Below are 22518 nucleotides of genomic sequence, written 5' to 3' on the forward strand. Positions count from 1 at the left end.
AACTTATTTTGAGAGTGAAAGGACAGTTTCTGAGAGTTAAGAGGAGGGGTTTGAAATCCAGACTCCTATTGCCAAGGGAATAGGAGTTGTTAGAATAAATAATGCTCTGCACTTAGGCAGCACTTTCTCTCTCTGCAGCACTCTCCCGCCATGAGCTGAGTGCTGTGAATTACAGCACTAGCACCAGAGTCGCTGCCTCAGCTCCATAATCACAGAAAGTTTTGTGATCTGGAAAGTGCCTTTATAAAGGTAGAAAACACATTTCTCTCTGCCCATGGAGCATGGCTGGGTTAGCTTGGGTTGTCGGCAAGGCCGGGGCCACTTGTGGGGCGTGTTACAATTCTGGCTCTGGAAGTGGGTTGGATAGCATAACTGACAGGGGAGGAAGTGTCCCACCTTCTCTGGGGTGAGCAGAACCATACTCAGGGTCTGTCTAGACTGCATAGGGTACCCAGGCTCTGACATGTTTGAGCCTCTGGCAAGGAGGTGTGGCCTCCTTCAGAGATTGACAAAGAGGGACCACAACCCACCCCTTTAGTTGCAGAACCAGGAAGGCCACACCCTCTCTGCCAAAAGCTGAGGGGTGGGACAGGAGGTGGAAGTGCAACCCTTCTGCCAGGTGGACCTGACAGCACCCAGGGCCGGGTTCAATATCATGGGGTTCCTGTTCAACAATACAACACAGAACTGGCTTGAGCCCCCACTCAGTAATCTGGGAAAATTACACACGACCCCTAGGCGCCTCTGAGAGGCAATACTTCCCCATTAACAATCACATAGTTTGAGTGTAGAAAAGAAACTTCTAATAAAGGGAGGGAAGTCACCTGACATTAATTAGGGAAAATGTCACCAGGCTGGAATCATGATCAGAACTGTGAGCAGGTGTGTGCAGCAATGTCTTCTGCCTCATGTTCTTGAGTTCTACAACCAACAGTTCCTTTACTGTGCCCCTCTCTGCTCCCTCACCATACCCCACTCACAGTGGCTGTCCTTGGTCAGTGACGACCCAGGGTTCCGAGATGTAACTGTATTTGTTTCAGTTTGGACAAATTGACCTTGGTCAATGAAAAAACATTGTCAGATTTGCAGTCAGCTCTACTGGACCTCCTAGACAAATTCAGACTGGCTTTAAGGTGCACATCTTAATAGTGAGCGTAATTAACCCTTGGCACAGTTTACCAAGGCTTGTGGTGGATTGTTTTTCTAAAAGATCTGCTAGAGTTCAAACAGCAATTAATTCTGGGAATGCGTATGGCCTGAGGTTATCCAAGACATCAGACTAGATGATCGCAATGGTCCCTTCTGGCAGAGGTGCCAACTTCCTGAGTGGTGCTTGACCCTCGCTCTGCCCCAGGCCCAGCCCCCCTTCACCTCTTTCCCCAAGTCCCCACACCTGCTCCGCCTCCTCCTGCCCCCGGTCCTCCCTCCCCCCACCGCCTCCTGCACACTGCTGAACAGCTGATCACTGGCAGGTGAGTGGCACTGAGGGGAGGGGGAGCAGCTGATGGGCAGGGCTGCCAGTGGGTGCTGAGCCCCCACTTTTTTTCCCCATGGGTGCTCCAGCCCCAGAGCATCCAATGGAGTCGGTGCCTATGCCATCTGGCCTTGGAAACTATGCATACGTCTATACTGCGAAGAAAACCTCCATGGCAGTGGGTCTCAGAGACTAGGCAGAGCTAAACATAGTGGTGTAGACCTTCAGTCTTGGGCCTGAGCCCAGCACCTGAAACCCAGCTTAATTAGTAATCTGGGGTGACAGCTCATTAGACAGCTTCTCAGGATTTAAACACACAATTTCTATCCTATCAGCAAATGTGTCTGTGTGTGACCTCTTCAAAGAGCATCCCGTTCATGCAGCTGGAAGCAGTTCTAACAAGCGCAGTTGTTCTGCTCCCTCCCCTCCCCCACTCTCTATCGCTGATCAGACAAGCCATCGCCATAGCTGATCAAACAAAGTCACAGGGGCAGGTTGTGCAGCTCAGGAGCAGGGAGCTGGTCACAAACCCCTCAGCTTCCACAGTCTCAGCTCCTCAGCAAGGCTGGTGTGGCCTCTGGAGAAGCAGATAGTGATGGTGAGCAGGCTGAGCATCTCCGCAGCAGGCTCTAGCCAACAGACAATGTTGGGTGTTTGTCACTGTCTGCAGGGGTTGCTAGGTCCCCCGGCAGCTGACTCCAGGCTCTCTCCTCTCAGGGGTTTGGCTCAGAAGCAACATTCTCATCTTTGCCAATAGTTTGGTTCCTCCCCCCGGGGTCTTTGGCAAATCAACCCAGGCTCTTGCTTGGATTCATTCAACACAGTCCATTAGCAGCTGCTGTCAGTGGTGCTGAGTATTCCACCAATGTGTGAGAAGGTAAGGGAGGGGAGGTTGGGGCCCACTTCTTAGTTTCTGCCCAGGCCCCAGTGAGTCTAAGGCCAGCCCTGAGCCCACCCAGGCTGGTCTGTCTCCTCAAATGCCACCTTTGTGTGGGTAGATCAAGCTGCGATGGATGAGAATCTGTCTGCCCTGTCTGTGCTGCCCATGCTTTGCCATGGAGGCTGCTGGCCATGGCTCTGGGGTGGTATCTCATCTAGTCATTCAGTGACAGCCTCTTCTGCCAGTACTGTAGCACCACCAGCGCACCCATGTAGAAAGCCCAGTTACCTGCAAGACTGAAATGCCAGCAGACACGGCGTTAACATGCTAACAGTTACTGGGAAGAAAAGATGATTTCCAAACAGCTCACTCCATGCTATTGCTCTCTCAGCAGACTATCCGGGACGGTAACAGCAGGAGAGCACTGGCAGCCAAGCATACTTTAGATCAGGGGTAGGCAAACTTTTTGGCCCGAGGGCCACATCTGGGAATAGAAATTGTATGGTGGGCCACAAACACTCACAAAATTGGGGTTGGGGTGTGGGAGGGGTGAGGGCTCTGGTTGGGGGGGGTGGGCTCTGGGGTGGGGCCAGAAATTAGGAGGTCAAGGTGAGGGAGGGGTTTTTGGGCTGGGGCATGGGAGTAGGGTGCGGGGAAGGGGTGAGGGCTCTGGCGTGGGGCTGGGGATGAGAGGTTTGGGGTGCAGGAGGGTGCTCTGGGCTGGGATTGAGGGGTTTGGAGGGCGGGAGGGGGGGATCACGGCTGGGGCGGGGGTTGGGGCATGGGAAAAGGCTATGGGGTGCAGGCTTCATAGAATCATAGAATAATAGAATCTCAGGGTTGGAAGGGACCTCAGGAGGTCATCTAGTCCAACCCCCTGCTCAAAGCAGGACCAAACCCAACTAAATCATCCCAGCCAGGGCTTTGTCAAGCCTGACCTTAAAAACCTCTAAGGAAGGAGATTCCACTACCTCCCTAGGTAACCCATTCCAGTTCTTCACCACCCTACTAGTGAAAAAGTTTTTCCTAATATCCAACCTAAACCTCCCCCTCTGCAACTTGAGACCATTAATCCTTGTTCTGTCATCTTCTACCACTGAGAACAGTCTAGATCCATCCTCTTTGGAACCCCCTTTCAGGTAGTTGAAAGCAGCTATCAAATCCCCCCTCATTCTTCTCTTCTGCAGACTAAACAATCCCAGTTCCCTCAGCCTCTCCTCATAAGTCCACCGTAACCCCTAGGTCCTTTTCTGCAGAACTGCTGCCCAGCCATTCGGTCCCTAGTCTGTAGCAGTGCATGGGATTCTTCCGTCCTAAGTGCAGGACTCTGCACTTGTCCTTGTTGAACCTCATCATATTTCTTTTGGCCCAATCCTCTAATTTGTCTAGGTCCCTCTGTATCCTAGCCCTACCCTCCAGCGTATCAACCACTCTTCCCAGTTTAGTGTCATCTGCAAACTTGCTAAGGGTGCAGTCCACACCATCCTCCAGATCGTTAATGAAGATATTGAATAAAACCAGCCCCAGCACCAACCCTTGGGGCACTCCACTTGATACCGGCTGCCAACTAGACATGGAACCATTGATCACTACCCGTTGAGCCCGACCATCTAGCCAGTTTTCTATCCACCTTACCGTCCATTCATCCAGCCCATACTTCTTTAACTTACTGGCAAGAATACTGTGGGAGACTGTATCAAAAGCTTTGCTAAAGTCCAGAAATAGTACATCCACTGCTTTCCCCTCATCCACAGAGCTGGTTATCTCGTCATAGAAGGCAATTAGGTTAGTCAGGCATGACTTGCCCTTGGTGAATCCATGCTGACTGTTCCTGATCACTTTCCCCTCCTTTAAGTGATTCAGGATTGATTCCTTGAGGACCTGTTCCATGATTTTTCCAGGGACTGAGGTGAGACTGACTGGCCTGTAGTTCCCTGGATCTTCCTTCTTCCCTTTTTTAAAGATGGGCACTACATTAGCTTTTTTCCAGTCATCCAGGACCTCCCCCGATCGCCATGATTTTTCAAAGATAGTGGCCAATGGCTCTGCAATCTCATCGGCCAACTCCTTTAGCACCCTCGGATGCAGCGCATCCGGCCCCATGGACTTGTGCTCGTCCAGCTTTCCTAAATAGCCCCGAACTACTTCTTTCTCCACAGAGAGCTGGTCACCTCCTCCCCATAGCTGGTCACTTCCTCCCCACCTCCTCTCCTTCAGGTGGTGCTTACCTCAAGCGGCTCCCGGAAGTGTGGCCATGTCCCCTCTCCAGCTTCTACATGGAGCCACAGCCAGGTGGCTGTGCGCACTGCCCCATCCTCAGGTGCCACCCCTGCAGCTCCCATTGGCCATAGTTCCCAGCCAATAGGAGCTTCAGGGGCGGCGCTTGGGGTGGGGGCAGCATGCAGAGCAGAACCTCCTGGCTGCCCCTATGTGTAGGAGCCGAAGTGAGGCCATGCCACTGCTTCTGGGAGCTGCGTGGAGTAGCTCCAGACCTTGCTCCCCGGCTGGAGCGCTGGAGCAGGGCAAGCCCCAGATGCCACTCCCCAGCGGGAGTTCAAGGGCTGGATTAAAATGGTTGCCTACCCCTGCCTTAGATGGAGTTTGCAGAAGCGCCAAGCATTGGCCTAACTCTGCTCATAGTGATGTCCATAATAAAGCTCCCCGTGGGAGCAAAATTATGCCAGTGCTGAGCGCATCTGACAATCCCACTAGCCATGCACAGTGAGGGCAATGTCATTTCTCATCCTGGGGAGTTTCCAAAATGCGCTGGGTCTTAGGCCTTGGAGAAGTGAAGGGAAGCCTGCACAGCTCCATGCTGCCACAGTGTTCCCCGCATGCCATGGCTGACATGGCATTTCATCAGATGACATGACAGCTCAGGAAATTCACTCATACATGTGAAGACCTGTCAGCACAGCACCTTCTTCCACTTCAGGCCGTGCTGCTCCCACTCCCACATCAGCACTACACACGGCACTCTCCAGCAGTGGCAGCAGCAGCAGTTCCCTGACTGCAGAATTCACAAGGCATAAACCTCAGGAGAATCTTCGTCTGTCTGTGTTGCTCCAGTGGCAGGCTGAGCAAAGCATTCCCGCAGCGCCGTGCAGCCTTCTCACTGAGCGCTGGCAGGTGACAGGCCTTATCTGCCAGTGGCTACCGGGCAGTGGGCCATGGATAGTGCAGAGTCCACCTGGTGGAGGTGGCCACAGTGGCACAAGCCTCTGCTGAGCCCCCACTCCCTCCGGTGACTCTGCCGCTGGTTAGCACAGCCTGGAAAGTGAATGGGGGCAGGCCAGGTAGAGTGCCCAGACAGCAAATGTGAAAAATCAGGATGGGGGTGGGGGTAATAGGAGCCTATATAAGAAAAAGATGCAAAAATCAGGACTGTTCCTATAAAATTGGGACATCTGGTCACTCTAAGGCCAGGGCACTCAGGGGATGAGATGAGTTAACGTTTCCTGGGCAGCCTCCGGCAGGCCTCCTGGAGGACAGCAGCAGTGCTACCTCCACCTGCCTTCCCCTAGGGGGGGATTGCACTGGTCTGCCCTGAAGCACAGCTGCCTCATAGGCCCACAGAATGCAAATATAGCCTCCATCTTACACTCAAGGGTGTCAGTCAAACCCAGTGTGAGTTCTCCATAGGAATCCTGGAAAGCAGAAAGCCCGTGCCCTGAGCCTGCACATGGAGAGCTCAGGTTGCTAGGGAGCCCTTTGGCAGGTGCATGACCTGAGCATGGACATGTGGCCCAGTCTGATTCCAGCATCCTAGGGGCCCCCACCTGACACCAGGAAATGCAGAACATCTAAAAGCAAAGCCCACACACAAGTAGCCCCAACTACAGGGCTCCAGCACAACACAGCCTCCAATCAAAGCTGCTTCTCTCTCTGCTGCTCCTCTTGGCCCCAACTTCTAACTGCTGAATCCTGCATAGTCAGTAACACCCCCACAGCCACCTGCTCAGGAACCAGACCGAGCATCCCTTTGCTAGGGCCAATGCTCTGGGCTCCTGGGACTGGAAGCTTGTGCTATTAGCGATATTGTCTAGAGCTATGCAGTGCAGTTGTAGTCGTGTTGGTCCCAGGATTGTCTCTCTCACCAACAGATGTTGTTCCAATAAAAGATATTACCTCACCCATCTTGTCTGTGTAATTTTGTAGAGCACTTATTTCTGTCCTAACAGGCACTTGTGAGATTCAGTTATTTACCTAGAGGTGAAATTAATCTTTCTCCAAGGGGGGTAAAGACACAAGGGTGGAGAAGGCGGCTGTATGAGTCAGAAAGGGAAAGACGCTAATTTTCCTAAAAGGGAAAGAAAAATAATTGTGTTTCTTGCATTCTGCATGAGTTCATGCATGTGTGGCCAGGGCCTCTGAATCCTGGCTCTGGTTGACATATGCAGGAAGATGATGAAGATTTTCGTAGCCAGAGACAAAGCAGGGACAAGGAGACGAGACATGGTAGAACTGGCCAAAAAAGGGAAAAACAATTTTGCAAAAATATTCAAATCTTCAAAGTTGTTTCTGTTTCACAGAGTTGGAAATTGACAATTTTCCCCTTTTTTTACACAAATTTTTCATAACTTTTTTTAATCCAATTTTCAAAATGCTAAATTTTGAACTTCATTTTTTCCACTTTGCTCCTTTTTTCCTATGCTGTCAGGGCAATAAAACTAATGGTGGCCAAGTTTTTCCCCTCTGTTTTTTTTATTTTTTCTTTTAAACCTTCTGCAACATTGGAAAAGCTACCCCATGGCAATAGGAAACAGCAAACTGTAACTCGGCTGCATGGTGACTTTTCCAGGATAGAAGTTTTTTAAATGTTACAGAGTAGCAAGGGGAAAGTGAAAAAGTGGTGACAGCAACCCTTAGCACTAGCCATCATCCATTCTTAGTTTCGACAAAAAATGGAAAATAAAATAAAAATGAATAAAGGCTTTGTGAAAATTTTTGGTTTTGAACAAAAAGTCATTTTTGGTTGCAAAAAGTTTTGTTAAAAAAAAAAAGTCAAACTGCTCCAGTGGTTCTGGAACCATTTTTATAGTGGGGGGGGGCTGAAGGCAGAAACCATGTATTTTGGTTATTACTACTACTACACTTCAAGCCAGGGGGTGTGGCAGCACACTCAGCACTCCTAGTTCCAGAATCTATGAGCTGCTCTGACAGAGATGTGGAGACCCTTGTCTGGATCAGTCCAGGAAATCCTTCTCCAGAAAACCAAAATTCCAGGATTTCTTGAAAGTCCATTCAATTGAAGTCCACTTGTATATGAAGTTCCATCCAACTGTAGACTTAGAGGAAAGATAGCACCACAGACAGCACCGAGGGAAAATGAGAGCAACCAGGAAAGCTAACAAACGCCAGTATCTCCTGGGCACTCTTTTGCAGGACAACAAGATTTTATATCAAAGCACTGAGCATATCGGGAATGGCCTATGACAGGGGTCGGCAACCTTTCAGAAGTGCTGTGCCGAGTCTTTATTTAGTCACTCTGATTTAAGGTTTCACGTGCCAGTAATAATTTTAACATTTTTAGAAGGTCTCTTTCTATAAAAGTCTATAATATATAACTAAACTATTGTTGTATGTAAAGTAAATAAGATTTTTAAAATGTTTAAGAAGCTTCATTTAAAATTAAATTAAAATACAGAGTCCCCAGACTGGTGGCCAGGAGCCGGGCAGTGTGAGTGCCACTGAAAATCAGCTCGCGTGCTGCCTTCGGCACCCGTGCCATAGGTTGCCTACCCCTGGCCTATGGTGTCGTAGTCACTGCCATGGGGGCAAGAGAAAGGGGCACCCAAATGGGAATTTCTGAGATTATGGATAAGAACTGCATGAGAGCACGAGAGAGACTGAAAGAGTTCAAAGAACAAACCTGCTCCCGCAGCCCTTGGGTTGCCTGAAACTCTAACGCCCGTATCATGGCTTCCATCTACGGTGTGCAAAGCCAGAGAGATCTTCCCCACTTCCCTGAAACACATCCCTGCATAACAGCAGCCAGAATCCTACACCTTAAACTTACACCCATTTGTCTGGGTGTGCTGGGTGTTTCAAGTACCATATGCCACATAACAACATGAGAGGACTCCACACTTGTAAACCTAAACCAGGAGGCAACGCACCCCGTGCTCCCTGGTGAGGGTGGGAAAGGGAGCCCGTCACCGGGAATGGTATTCCAGGAGGCGGCTGGAGCAGATGGTGAGGCGGCGAGTGCAGGGGTCGCAGACATCTGGGCATGCACTCCCTGGCCCGAGAGAGCAGCACCCCCAAGGCTGGTGGAGGGAACAATGGGTAAAGGAGAAGGGGGGGCTGCAGCCATTGATGGGGCCACAGTGGGAGGAGGAACCACTGCCATGGAGGGTTTCGGCTTCCAGGCAGGGCCCTTGCCCTTCTTCATCCACCGGCCCTTCCCACCGGCCAAGGGAGCAGTCTCAGAGGTGGAGGCAGCAGAGGTCGTGGCAGGAGCAACAGAGTCTCAGGCTGCGTCTATGCCCGCCGCCGCCAGTGCCTCAGTGGCAGCACTGACAGGTAACTCAGCAATGGCAGTCAAGGCAGCCATCACAAGGGAGGGTGTGGTGGGGGGGGGAGACTGAAAGGGTCTACAGGGGCAGCCAGGGAAGTCCCCTCCCCGAGCCACCCACCACAGGAAGGAAGCGAGTGGGACAGCCACTAGGGCAGGGAAAGGGGAACGGAGTGAAAGAAAGGGCAAGGGGGAGGGGGAACAGAGAGAAAGGGAAGGGAGGGGGGAAACGACTACCACACTCGCCTGCTACGCTGAAAGCAGGGCAGGAGGGGCGCCAACAGAAAGGGACAGAGGAAAACAAGGGACACAACTCCCAGCACAGGATGAAAGGAACCAGCTCCCTGGCTGCACTAGGGAAAGGAAGGAAAAACTAAGACATCATGGAGGAGCATGCATCAGTGAAGGGATGAACGAAAAAAAAGGGGGGGGTCTCAAGCGCCAACAACGGAACGTGGGCACACAAGTGAAGAGGGCAGACCAGGGGAGGGGGCAAGAAGCAAGGGGTCGGAAGGAAGGGGAAGGTCAGAGCAAGTATGCTACAGGCATGGAGCAAAAACCAGGGTGGGTTCAAAGGCAACCCAACCAAATGGGGGAAATGGGGCTGGCAACCACACCCACACCGCAGGACAAGGGCAGGGCAAACAAACTAGCCAGGGACCAACAAAACAAAGCAGGGCAACCCAAAGCAAACAGGGTGGCTAGAAGAGGGATGGGCAGGGCAGGCAGCAAAGGGAAAGGGGGCAAGCAGCTGCAAAAAGGGCAGTGGGCAAGGCAGAGGGGAAGGGAACCCACTTGCCGAATGCAGCAGGGGAGGGAGGACAAAGCCAAGGGAGGGGAAAGGAAGCACACACCCATGGGCCCCTGAAAAACAAATGCCCACTCACTGCTGCTACTATCTCAGGACGGTTGGAAGGGCAGAGCAAACTGCTGGGCTGGGGAGCAGAGAACAGAGCCAGAAGGTAGGCAGAGAGGTGTGTGTGTGTTTGGGGGGGGGGTTAATGGTGGTGGCAGTAGGGGAGTGGACAGACTAGGGGGAGGGCTCCACACCACTCCCCCAGCTCCCCACAGCAAAGGCACCTACCACCACAGAAGCAAAGGCCTCCACTCCCTCCTCAGCTCCAGCAACAACCCAGCTAAGGGAGACCCCAAAAGAGATGGAAAAGTGGGGCCTTGCACTCCCCTCTAAAGGGTTACACCAGCAGAGTCTTCTCCCCACACCAGCAACAGCCCCCAAGCACTGGGGGCAACCAGCCAGCACTGCTAGGACAACAACAACTCTGCAGATTGTGATATAGGAGGGCCAGGGAGACGTGGTAGAGTGGAAATATATAAACCCTAGGTTTATTTTTTTATTATTATTATTTATTTATATTTACTTAATTATCATTAAGGTGTGGTTCCCTGTAGACTAGGGAGGGTTGCTACAGGTTAATTGGAGAACCTGTAGTCAATTAAGCCCTGTCAGGACTCTAATAAAACCTCCTGCTTCAGGCAGTCAGGAGAGAGGACTGACGCTTGGAGGGGTGTTAGAAGATTTGATAGACCAGTGAACTGAAACAGGGGAGACCCTACCTCAACAGGGGAGGGAGACTGCCTCTCCCAGTGGCTAAGGAGTGAAGGTTCCCCACCCAAGGGGGAAGAGGGTAAAAACCCCCTTAGGTTGATAGGGGCTGTGGCTCAGAGTGAGGAGCAAATCCAGACCCCTCCCCTGCTTCCCTTCTCTACCACCTTCCTAGGCCACTAGTGTGGACCTTGGTAGCCCAAAAGCAAGGGTAAAGGGTGGTATCTCAGCCCCCCCCACCGCTGCCAAGAAAAACACAGGACCCACCATACTAACACTGGCCATCTTGTCACACACCACGTGCTCTCAGCAGTCTTACTGACCAAACTTTTGAGGCCAAGGCCCCTTCTCCAGTTCAATGGCTGCTTCCTTTGTCCCTTCTTGGGCAGTGAATTGATAGAAAGAAGGGCAGAGGGTGTTGGGGTGTTTATCCCTTCTTTTTACAGTATCAGTCCCCCTATGGAAAACATTTCCAGCTGAGATTCTGGAGACAAAAAGTCTATGGAGAAGGATGTTCCCTCACCTGTTTGAGATTTTTGTTTACCCTTCCTGCCTGATGACTCTGTTTACTGCTTAACAGCAGATTAAGCAGAGCATGCATTGCTTTGGTTTAGAACATGAGTTAATAGCATTATACAGGGAAATCTTATAACTTCACATACGGTGTTGCCACACATATTTTATCAGGACAACCTTGACCAGCAAATGATGAGTTTCAGATGGTACGTCACAAGGCATACCTTGTACAAAGATTGTCACAGTTCAGTGTAGGGTGTGGATACAGGGGAACATTCTGTCACAGTAGCTAACTGGGTGTGGTCAGGTTCCCCCAACCGCTGAGGGAGAACCAACCAAGGACTCTGTTGCAATCCATTCCCCAGCCCACACAAACACACCCCACTGTGGCTCAGAGCTCTATGTTTTCACTGATGTAAAACTCATCCAGGATTATTTGGGGAATGGGTTTTCCACTGTAACCCTTCTGCCCGTCTGAGTTGGCAGCAACAAGGGCCAGGTTCAGTATCTAGGAGTTCTGTTTCAATAACACAATGCAAAACTGGCTCAAGCCACCACCCAGTGACCTGGGACAATTACATACCACCCACTGAGTGCCTCTAAGAGGCAATACTTCCCCTCTTGCAAGCACAGAGTCTGAGTGTAGCAAAGTCCTTTTAATAAAGGAGGGAAACAATGCAGCATTATGGTGGGGAAACACCACAAACAGGATTCATAACACAAACTATGAGCAAAAGACCCACCCCCAAGTAAGTTTGGCAGTGTCCTTTTCCCCTCAGGGTCTTAAGTCTAGCAACCCCCAAATCCCAAGAGTCCAACAATCCAAAAGTCTCTGTCCCTGGTCAGTGCAGCCCCAGAGTTCAAAAGTTTATCTGCAGAGTTTTACCTCCCAGCCTGGGTGGAAATGGTGGGGGGGGTATTAAGGGGCACCTTGTGTGGTCTGAGGCCGACTGCCCCGCCTTTCCATGGGGTTCTGCTACAGCCTTCACTGTGAGCCATTCCGCCAGCTGCTCTGCAATATATGTTCAGCCCACCCCCTACTCAACATAGCACTCAGTGATTTCAGCTCTTAGTAATTTTAGTACCCACAAAAACTTATGCTCCAATACATCTGTTAATCTATAAGATGCCACAGGACTCTTTGGTGCTTTGTAGTGATTTCAGCTTGTAGTAAGGGAGCCTCAGTGCTAGTGCAACATTGGCCCAAAGTGAATTCAGCACAGTAGCCTGTAACTAGACATCCTAATACAGTCAAAATTAGCTCTGATATTCTACAGGAGGATGAGGGGGAGATATGGTTGGTGAGTCATATCCTCAAAGGGAACCCACACACATCTCTCTCAATTCACTGGGTTTTGGAAGGTCCCTGGCAGTTTGCAGACACAGGAGTATATGTCAGCTATGTCAAGAACGACCCCAGCACCTGGCATCATGGGGGGCTATGGAGATGGGCTCTGACTCAGGCACCTCTGCGACAGTTGTGTTTCAGGTGATTATTGCCAGTCTAGCACTTTGGGATCAGCCTCCTGCATCCTCACTGCTGCTAGACATCTGATAGTGACCACCACGGGCCCAGATGCCTTCTTCTGTCCGCACCTAGCCAGGATACAGTGCTCCAGCTCCTGGAACGTGGGCCTGCCACAGTGACAGGTTGGCTGCACAGCTCCCATGCACCCTCACTAGCAGTGAGCATGCAGACCTCACAGAGCAGCTGGGCCAGCAGACAGCAGCCTCCAGGTACCATCAGCTCCTGGGACCACCCATTTCACTGGCTTGCCAAATGCAGACTCAGGCCCAGTGTGTTCATGTTAGTCTTCAAGGCTTTCCATGCATTGGCCTGAGAGGGATCACCTGCCCCATGGTGACCTCCCTGCACTGTTACTTGCCTCAGGGATGATGAAGCCATGCACCTGGGAGCTGAGAGCAGGAGGCAGGGTCCCTAGCCACAGGCTGAAAGCTTGGAACTGGCCCAAGAGGAGATGCAAATAGTGCAGATCTCACAGCCCCAGTGAACCCAGTGACAGGGAAGGGAGGGGGTGGAGAAAGGGACCGAGGAAGTGCATAGAGTGAGCACAAGAGGGGAGAGTGGGTTGGAGGAATCCTAGATTGCTTAGGGCATAATGGCAGGAATCAGGACCAGTTCTAGGGTGGGCGACCCACACAAAGGGCAAGTTTGTTTCTCTCTGACCTGCTACCTGCTTCCCAAGCCCTTCCCTTGAGGGCAGCCAACAATGGCATGGAGCATGGAAGGGTCAGGGTCTGGCATGACCTAGAGAATAACAAGCTGCTTTTCTTAAGCGCTAACTGAACCAACACCAGCAGGTTGAAGAGCTAGTTCCAGTTGGGACCAGTTCAGCAGCAAATTCACCTGTCAATGCTCCCCTGGTGGGCAGGCGGGACACTGACCAGAGCAGAGGGAATCATATGCAGCAATGAATTTATTCACCAAGTCTCTCTCCTGCTGGAACAGCATCAGCCCAGCTCCTTTCCATTTATTCCTCCCCTGAATGAATTCAAAAATCTTTTCAGATTGCTGTTGCTCAGTGCATTGATTGCAGATATGCTACATTTGAACTGGGTTGCTCTGTGGTTGGCTAGACACATCACATGGTATTCTTTCTGTTCCCAGGTTGGCTGAGAATGCAAGCTCTTCTCGTGCCAGTATTAGAATTTGCTTTCTGCAGAGCTGAGTGCCAGGAAAGAGGCTTGCTGCCTCAGGGGCAGGAGCCCAGGGGGAACACAGGCAAAGCAAATTCCTGGAAGGGCTCAATTAATATTTGCAAAGGTTTCTTGCATTTTTCACCCAGCTCTGGCACAGACAGACAACACACACAAGCAATGAAACACCCTAGAGAAGCATTACATCATCAGAACAAACTTCCATTGGCTGATCAGTGACCCTGAGGGGAGGAGGCTGTTTCCTAGCAACTTCTGCAGGCTGGCAACCCCTTTTGTGCAGTTCTCCCAGCTAGATGCCCAGTCCAGCCGCTCCCCACCCTGTCACACCAGCAGCTGAATCCTCACCGCTGGAGCCAGAGACAGCCCCTCTGGCCCTTCAGGAAATACCCTGTCACAGCCAGCCAGAGCTCCAGCACTGGGGGAGGGATGGGCAATGGGGGACGGACAGATATCTGGACTGTTCCCGCTCACAGAATGCCTGGAATTCTCCTGACTGGCCGAGCGGAGCTCAACCCCTCACAAGGCCGCATGCCCTCGGGGGCTGCCGTTGTGTGTAAGGGTGTGGCTATGACCCCCAACCAAGGGCATCCTCTGGTTTGGAAGGTAGAGTCTGGGCTACAGGGAGCAGCAATCCCCAGTTGCTGGTGGTAGAGTGAGGTGATGGTAAAACAAAAATGTGTAGATGGTAAATACAATCCATGCCTTAATAAAGAGAACAACACAACAGCCATCCCCTCATCTCCTATGCACCCCCTCCCTTTCATGCCCCCACTTCCTCTTTCCTCCACCAGCTTTCTGCATACAGCATGGCAGCATACTTCCCTGCCAGCCTTGGGTAAATGCTCGGAAGGAGGGGGGGTTCACGCTCGTTTGTGCTGTGTTCTAGTGCCTGGGCATGGCAGCAGGCATCTCACGGACATGGTGTCTGTGCTCACAATGCCCACAGGCTGGGGATTGGAACCCCAGACATCACATGGCAAACCTGGTCATGCTGCTCCAAGACGCTGGGCGTCTCAGGGGGGCAGCTGGTACATAAGAACAGAGGAGCACAGCCCTTCTCTCCCACTGCTACCCCATAGCTCCCGCTCCTGCTTTAACCACTGGCACACGCTGCAATGAAGGGAGGGGATGAGCTACTGCCCCATCACAGGCTGTCTGAGGCAGCCAGATCCTCTACGACCCCACAACTGGGTGTCAGCCAGCTGGCCCTTATGCCCCATGCCTGCCTGGCTTCCACATCAGCCAGCCCCACAGGGAGCTAGTGTCTGTTAGTTCTTAATAGAGTTATTGTTTTAGAGTAAACAAGCAATGCTGGCCATCAGTCAGGAGGGTGGATCAATACCCCGCTGGGAACACAGCCGGCCAGTGCCAATCAGTGTCACAGAACAGAGTTCTCATCCACACAGCAACCCTGACCCTTGACAGCTGGCGAAGGAGAGATGATGGGCCTGGGGCTCTGAGCACGTCCCCTGCCAATGAGCACATCTAGGACTTTGGCTCCCTACACCTAGCCCAGAGGTGGGCAAACTACGGCCCGGGGGCTGCAGCTGGCTCTTCAGACATTTTAATCTGGCCCTCCAGCTCCTAAGAGTAGGGGCAGCCAGGGGGCTCCGCATGCTGCCTCCAACCGAAGCACTGCCCCTGCAGCTCCCATTGGCTGGGAACCGCGGCCAATGGGAGTGCACGGGCGGCACCTGTGGACAGAACAGTGCACAGAGCCACCTGGCTGCGCCTCCGCATAGGAGCTGGAAGGGGGACATGCCACTGCTTCCAAAAGCTGCTTGAAGTAAGCATCACCCGTAGCCTGCACCTGACCCCCTCACATGCCCCAACCCCCTGCCACACCCCTGATCCCCTCTCGCTCTCCACACCCCTTGGTCCCAGCCCAGAGCACCCTCCTTCATCCCCAACCCCTCATCCCCAGCCCCACCCCAGAGCCCGCACCCCCATCCTGAGCCCTCACCACCTCCCGCACCCCAACCCCCATTTCGTGAGCATTTATGGCCCGCCATACAATTTCCATATCCGGATGTGGCCCTCGGGCCAAAACGTTTCCCCACCCTTGACTTAGCCCCAGCCCCTGCCCTGCAGCAAAGCACCAGACCCATCCCCTGCACTTGCTGCCCCCTGCTGAGGAATCTGTTAGTCAAACCATCCAGCTCTCCCGGTTGGAAGGCCCGGTTGGATGTCTTAGGAAGGGCTTGGTTGGTTGGTTATTTCATTGCAATAATCGCTGGCCCCTCCTTGCATTACTGTCCCTGCTCCATATTCCCTGATGTGTGGCTGCTTCTGGGCATCTGATCGTGTCTCTGAGCTGCGGCCTGCAGGAAGTGGGCTGCACCTGACAAGTCCTCTAAGGTAATTCCCTGCGAGTCCTAAGGGCCCAGCCAACCCACAAGTAGGATCTAATCAGGTGACCACAAGGCAGGATCTAGGCTTCTATGCATGGGAGTGTTGGCTCCAAGGTGCCCCGAGGCAGGGCCATGGGGCTGCACAAGTGTCCACCTGCTTCAGCATCTGACCCCAAAAGATGGGGGGCGGGAGGCGTGATCTTTCCTTGCAAGTTACTGAAATCCAATTTCACCTGCAGTCTAGAATTTGTGTAGCAATTCATGGAGAGTGATGGGGAATGGACTGAGATCACTTAGAGGGGCAGCAGCTGAGCAGCCATGAGCCGCCTGGAAAAGAGCCACAACTGATCTTCAATTACCAAACGCACTGTGCTTCCACAGCAGCAGAGAGAGAGCGAGTGAGAGATAGAGACAGAGACAGAAAGACAGAGAGAGAGAGTATGATAAAGAATATAGGAAAGAGAGACAGACAGAAGAACTAATCGTGGATGATTGAGAGAGAGAAGGAGAGAGAGTGAACGATTGAGACAGAGTGATGAAGAATATGTCAGAGAGACAGGAAAACTAATAAAGAATAATAAATGCCCCAGGCCAACTGCAGAGCCTGAACACCTGGTCATGGACATACGCATGAATGTGCACTGTATACCCCCATGCACCAGCAATACTCCCACCCAGTACACACACACCGCCATATACCTGCAGTACAAACGCAGCAACCACCTGCATCCCCCCAGTACAAACACATGTGTACATACAGTACACACACACGTGCATACAGTGAGCATGCACACACCCCATGTACATACAGCATGCGTGCACACATACACATACATACAGTACACACACACATGTACGTACAGCGCATGCACATACACTGTGTACATACTGCACACACACACACATCATGTACACACATTTCACACATATGCACACAAGACTGCAGGCAAATAAGCCCATGTATCATCCTGGCAGAGCAAACGTTCATAGAATCATAGAAGATTAGGGTTGGAAGAGACCTCAGGAGGTCATCTAGTCTAACCCCCTGCTCAAATCAGGACCAATCCCCAACTAATTCATCCCAGCCAGGGCTTTGCCAAGCCAGGCCTTAAAAACCTCTAAGGATGGAGATTCCACCACCTCTCTAGGTAACCCATTCCAGCGCTTCACCACCCTCCTAGTAAAATAGTGTTTCCTAATATCCAACCTAAACCTCTCCCACTGCAACCTGAGACCATTCCTGGCCATACAGGGAAGCATTTACACACAGGTAGGTGCTGAGTGGTACATACTGGTGCATGTGCCCAGCGTATGCACCTGCCATACACTCCCCTCTCCATGTCTGGCGTACACTCTCCATAGTGCATATGCAGTACTTAGGGGGGAGCACAAGTTGTTGCACTGGGCTTGGTTTAGTTTGGAGGGTTCTTGTGAGAAGGGGGGTTTGATCCGAATCCATTAGAACTTAGGATATTTGATTTGCGCTTTCTTGGCTGGCTGATGACATGGTGGTGCCCCCTGCTCCTGCCCAGCAGCTGCGCTACTTCTCCCTCTCCCAAAGGCGCCAGATGCCTCCCAGCTGTTCAGCCCCCACACACTTGGAGCAGAGCTGCTAAGGTGAGAGAACTGGTTCCTGGGCTCCTGGCTGGTCTCTGGGCTACACAAGGGTCTCCCAGCCCCAGGAGAACTGGGCAACGTGATGGCAGCAGGAGGAAAAGGAACGAGGGGGCAGGGGCGAGGAAGAGGCCCTGGGCAGCGCATGCTCAGAGGAGAGCTGAGTTGAAGCTAGGGTGGAAGAGAGCAGGGGGGTGAGCAAGAACTGGCCAGTCTTCTCAGCTCAGCTGTGCCCAAGTGGCCATGGGGAGGCAAGGCCAGGGGGAAGGGAGAGCGGGGATGGCATGAGATGAGGACAGGATAAAGAACAAAATGTGAGTGAGGCCTTTGGGGGAGGCGGGAGAGGAGCAAAGTCCTGCACACAGCTGGTTTCACCCCAAACCCATTGCATTGCACCGGGCTGGCCTGGGACGCCTCTCTCCCCACCTTAGCCACACAGGACCCTGGCCGCTACCTTCTCCCTTCCAGCCCCAGCACAGCATCTGGTCTCTGAGCCCACTGGCAAGAGGTCTGTGCTGCTCTGGCTCTCATGGGATCCTGGCTCTGTCGCTAGGGTGACCAGACAGCAAATGTGAAAAATCGGGTGGGGGGTAATAGGAGCCTATATAAGAAAAAGACCCAAAAATTGGGACTGTCCCTATAAAATCGGGACATCTGGTCACCCTGTCACTGTGATGGCTCCAGACTTCAACAGAAAACTTAATTTTTCCAACAAAGCATCTCCATTTCCAACCAGCTCCATTTGTAACCCTCCCCTGCCCTGCCCTTCCCTCTTCTCCCCTCCACTTCCCTCCCCTCTTCTTCCCTCCTCTCCTCTCCTCTCCTCTCCCCTGCCCTGCCCTGTTAAAGGATTGGCTGAAACTGATCCATATCAATGGAGGGCCCACAAAGCCAGTGGGAACCCCAATGGCAGAGGTGAAAGTAAGCCGGTATGGTCCAGTACGGTGTACCGGCAAGAACCAGTATGCCATGCCGGACTGGACCGGCTTCTCTGGCAGTGATTTAAAGAGCCCAGGGCTCCAGCCACTGTGGGGAGCCCCAAGCCCTTTAAATCACCACCAGAGCTCCAGCAGCTGGGCTTGGGCAGGGATTTAAAGGTCCCAGAGCTCCGGCCCCTGTGGGGAGCCCCAGGCCCTTTAAAGTGCTGCCCAAGCCCCACTGCCGGAGCTCCAGCGGTGCTTTAAAGGGCCCAGGGCTCCCCACAGTAGACAGAGCCTCTGGCCCTTTAAATCGCTGCCGGAGCGCTGCCGCTGCTACCCCAGCAGCAGCAGGGCTCTGGCGGAAATTTAAAAGGCCCGGGGCTCTCCGCAGTGGCAGGAGCTTCGGGACCTTTAAATCCCCGCCCGAGCCCGGCTGCCGGAGCCCCGGGGCCCTGGCAGCTGGGCTCTGGTGGGGATTTAAAGGGCCGGGGGCTCCCCACAGCAACTGGAGCCCCGGGCCCTTTAAATTGTCTCCTGAGCCCCGCCGCCGCTACCCCAGCCCTAGCCCTAGCCCGAGCCCTGCTGCCCCAGGGTAGAGGTGGCAGGGCTCCCACGGTGATTTAAAAGGCCCGGCGCTCCACAGCGGATGAAGCCCCGGGCCTTTAGTTCACCCCTGAGCTCCAGGGTGATTTAAAGGCCCTGGGGCTCCGAACCACAGCCAGAGCCCCAGGGCCTTTAAATCTTGAAAGGCCCCGCCTCTTCCAATCAAGGCCATGCCTCCTCCGGTTGAGGCCATGCCCCACTCACAACAGTGGGAGCCACGATCGGCTGGACCTGCGGATGGGGCAGGTAAACACACTGGCCCGGCCCACCAGGGGCTTTCCCTACACAGGCGGCAACCCCTGTTTGAGAAACCCTGAACTAAATCATCCCAGCCAAGGCTTTGTCAAGCCAGGCCTTAAAAACCTCTAAGGATGGAGATTCCACCACCTCCCTAAGTAACCCATTCCAGTGCTTCACCACTCTCCTAGTGAAATAGTGTTTCCTAATATCCAACCTAGACCTTTCCCACTGCAACTTGAGACCATTGCTCCTTGTTCTGTCATCTGCCACCACTGAGAACAGCCAAGCTCCATCCTTTTTGGACCCCCCCCCTTCAGGTAGTTGAAGGCTGCTATCAAATCCCTCCTCAGTCTTCAATTCTGCAGACTAAACAAGCCCAGTTCCCTCAGCCTCTCCTCGAAAGTCATGTGCCCCAGCCCCCTGTTCATTTTCATTGCCCTCAACTGGACTCTCTCCAATTTGTCCACATCCTTTCTGTAGTGGGGGGCCCAAAGTTTGATGCAATACTCCAGATGTGGCGACATCAGTGCCGAATAGAGGGGAATAATCACTTCCCTTGATCTGTTGGAAATGCTCCTACTAATGCAGCCCAATATGCCATTAGCCTTCTTGGCAACAAGGGCACACTGTTGACCAGGGCCGGCTCCAGTGTTTTTGCCGCCCCAAGCAGCAGGGGGAAAAAAAAAAAGCCGCAATCGACACTTCTACCGCCGCCGCTTCATTCTTTGGCGGCAGGTCCTTCCTTCCATGAGGGACTGAGGGACCCGCTGCTGAATTGCCACCGAAGAGCCGGACATGCCGCCCCTTTCATTGGCCACCCCAAGAACCTGCTTGCTGCTCTGATGCCTGGAGCCAGCCCTGCTGTTGACTCATATCCAGCTTCTTGTCCACTGTAATCCCCAGGTCCTTTTCTGCAGAACTGTTGCTTAGCCAGTCGGTCCCCAGCCTTTAGCGGTACATGCGATTCTTCTGTCCTAAGAGCAGCACTCTGTACTTGTCCTTGTTGAACCTCATCAGATTTCTTTTGGCTCAATCCTCCAATTGGTCTAGGTCACTCTGGACCCTATCTCTACCCTCCAGAGTATCTACCTCTCCCCCGAGATTAGTATCATCTACGAACTTGCTGAGGGTGCAATCCATCCCATCATCCAGATCATTAATAAAAATGTTGAAGAAAACCAGCCCCAGGACCAACCCTTGGGGCACTCCGCTTGATACCGGCTGCTAACAAAACATCAAGCTGTTGATCACTAGCCGTTGAGCCCGACAACCTAGCCAGCTTTCTATCCACCTTATAGTCCATTCATCCAATCCATACTTCTTTAACTTGCTGGCAAAAGTACTGTGGGAGACCGTATCAAAAGCTGTGCTAGAGTCAAGATATATCACATCCACTGCTTTCCCTATATCCACAGAGCCAGTTATCTCATCATAGAAGGCAATCAGGTTGGTCAGGCATGAGTTGCCCTTGGTGAATCCATGTTAACTGTTCCTTATCACCTTCCTCTCCTCCAAGTGCTTCAAAATGGTTTCCTTGAGGACCTGCTCCATGATTTTTCCAGGGACTGAGGTGAGCTCCATGAGTCTATCACTGCAGGGCAGGGTTTCTAATCCTTTAATCATTCTTGTTGCTCTTCTCTGAAGCTGCTCCAATTTGGGGGGAGGGATAGCTCAGTGGTTTGAGCATTGGCCTGCTAAACTCAGGATTGTGAATTCAATCTTTGAGGGGACCATTTAGGGATCTGGTGCAAAATCTGTCTGGGGATTGGTCCTGTTTTGAGCAGGGGGTTGAACTAGATGACCTTCTGAGGTCCCTACCAATCCTGATATTCTATGATTCAATTTAGCAACATCCTTCTTGAATTGTGGGCACCAGAATTGGACACGGTATTCCAGCAATGCCAAATATAGAGGTAAAGTCACCTCTCTGCTCCTATTCAAGAGTCTCATGTTTATGCATCACAGGATCTCATTAGCCCTTTTGGCCACAATGTCACACTCGGAACTCCTGTTCCACTGATTATACATACTCCTGCCCCCCGACTCCCAAAATCTATTTCAGAGTCCCAAGATAGAGTTCCCCATCCTGTAAGTATGGTTTGTTTGCATGGTTTTTTTGTAAATGTCTACAGTTACATTTAGCCATGTTCAGTTGGGAACCCCAATGTGCACAACTGCAACACTCACACTTCAGGGACTGTTGGTAATAGTTCATTAGTACATTTAGCAAAGTCACAAATACTCTAGCCCAGCATGGTGGATAGAGATAACACAGAACATCCATCTGCACATCCATTTACTCACACCACTACTCGCAGAACAACCTGAAATGTCAGCCATCATCTACCTCATCACCATCACCTTCCTCATCATCACATCATCCTGGCACCACCCAAAGTCAAATCTCTCCCTGTAGCAGGGTAAACCCTGCTCCTGCCCTGAGGGGTTTAAAAAGCGGCTGGGCAGGGCTTAAGAGCGGCGGTTCTCAAGACTGGGCTAATGGAGGAAGTGGCTGCAGGTGAGGCCACACCCCAAACTGAACCACAGCTGGCCCCTATAAAAGGCCAGGGAGCCAAAGGCAAACAGTCTCTCTCTGCCTTCAGAGAGAGAAGGGCCTAGCTGCAAGGAGCTAGAGACTGGATACCTGAGTGAAGCAGGGCTGGGGAAAGGCTGAGGAGCTGGGGAGCTCCAGCCTGGAAAGCCCCAGGCTGCGGCCTAGCAGTGGGCCAACAGGTACTGGGGGTTGCAGGGGGCAACCTAGGGGTAGGCCAAGGCAACAGGTCCAAACCCCCTTTGCCGATGATGAGTGCTGGCTACTGCAGTCTGCCCCAGCGAACGGGGGCTAGATAGAGACTGGGCAGTAGCCAATACTGAGGCAAGGTGGGGATAGAGGGTGGGGGTTCCCCAAGGAGGGGAGACCCTAAGAGAAAGGGGATACTGCTAGGGGGCAGCACCCCATGTGAAAGGGCACTGGGTCCAGGGAGGGACACGGGGGGGCCTGAAGACAGGTGGATCACCAGCCTGCAGAAGGCGCTCCAGCACTGGACTGAGCTAATTCCCAGAGTCACCAGCAGGAGGCGCCGCAGGGGTGAGTCCGACCCGTTTACACTCCCTCTCCTGCTCACGGGCTGGGATACAGCTTTTATAACACATTATACTG

This window comes from Mauremys mutica, chromosome 8 (assembly GCF_020497125.1).
Source record: "Mauremys mutica isolate MM-2020 ecotype Southern chromosome 8, ASM2049712v1, whole genome shotgun sequence".
In the NCBI taxonomy this organism is placed as follows: Eukaryota; Metazoa; Chordata; order Testudines; family Geoemydidae; genus Mauremys; species Mauremys mutica.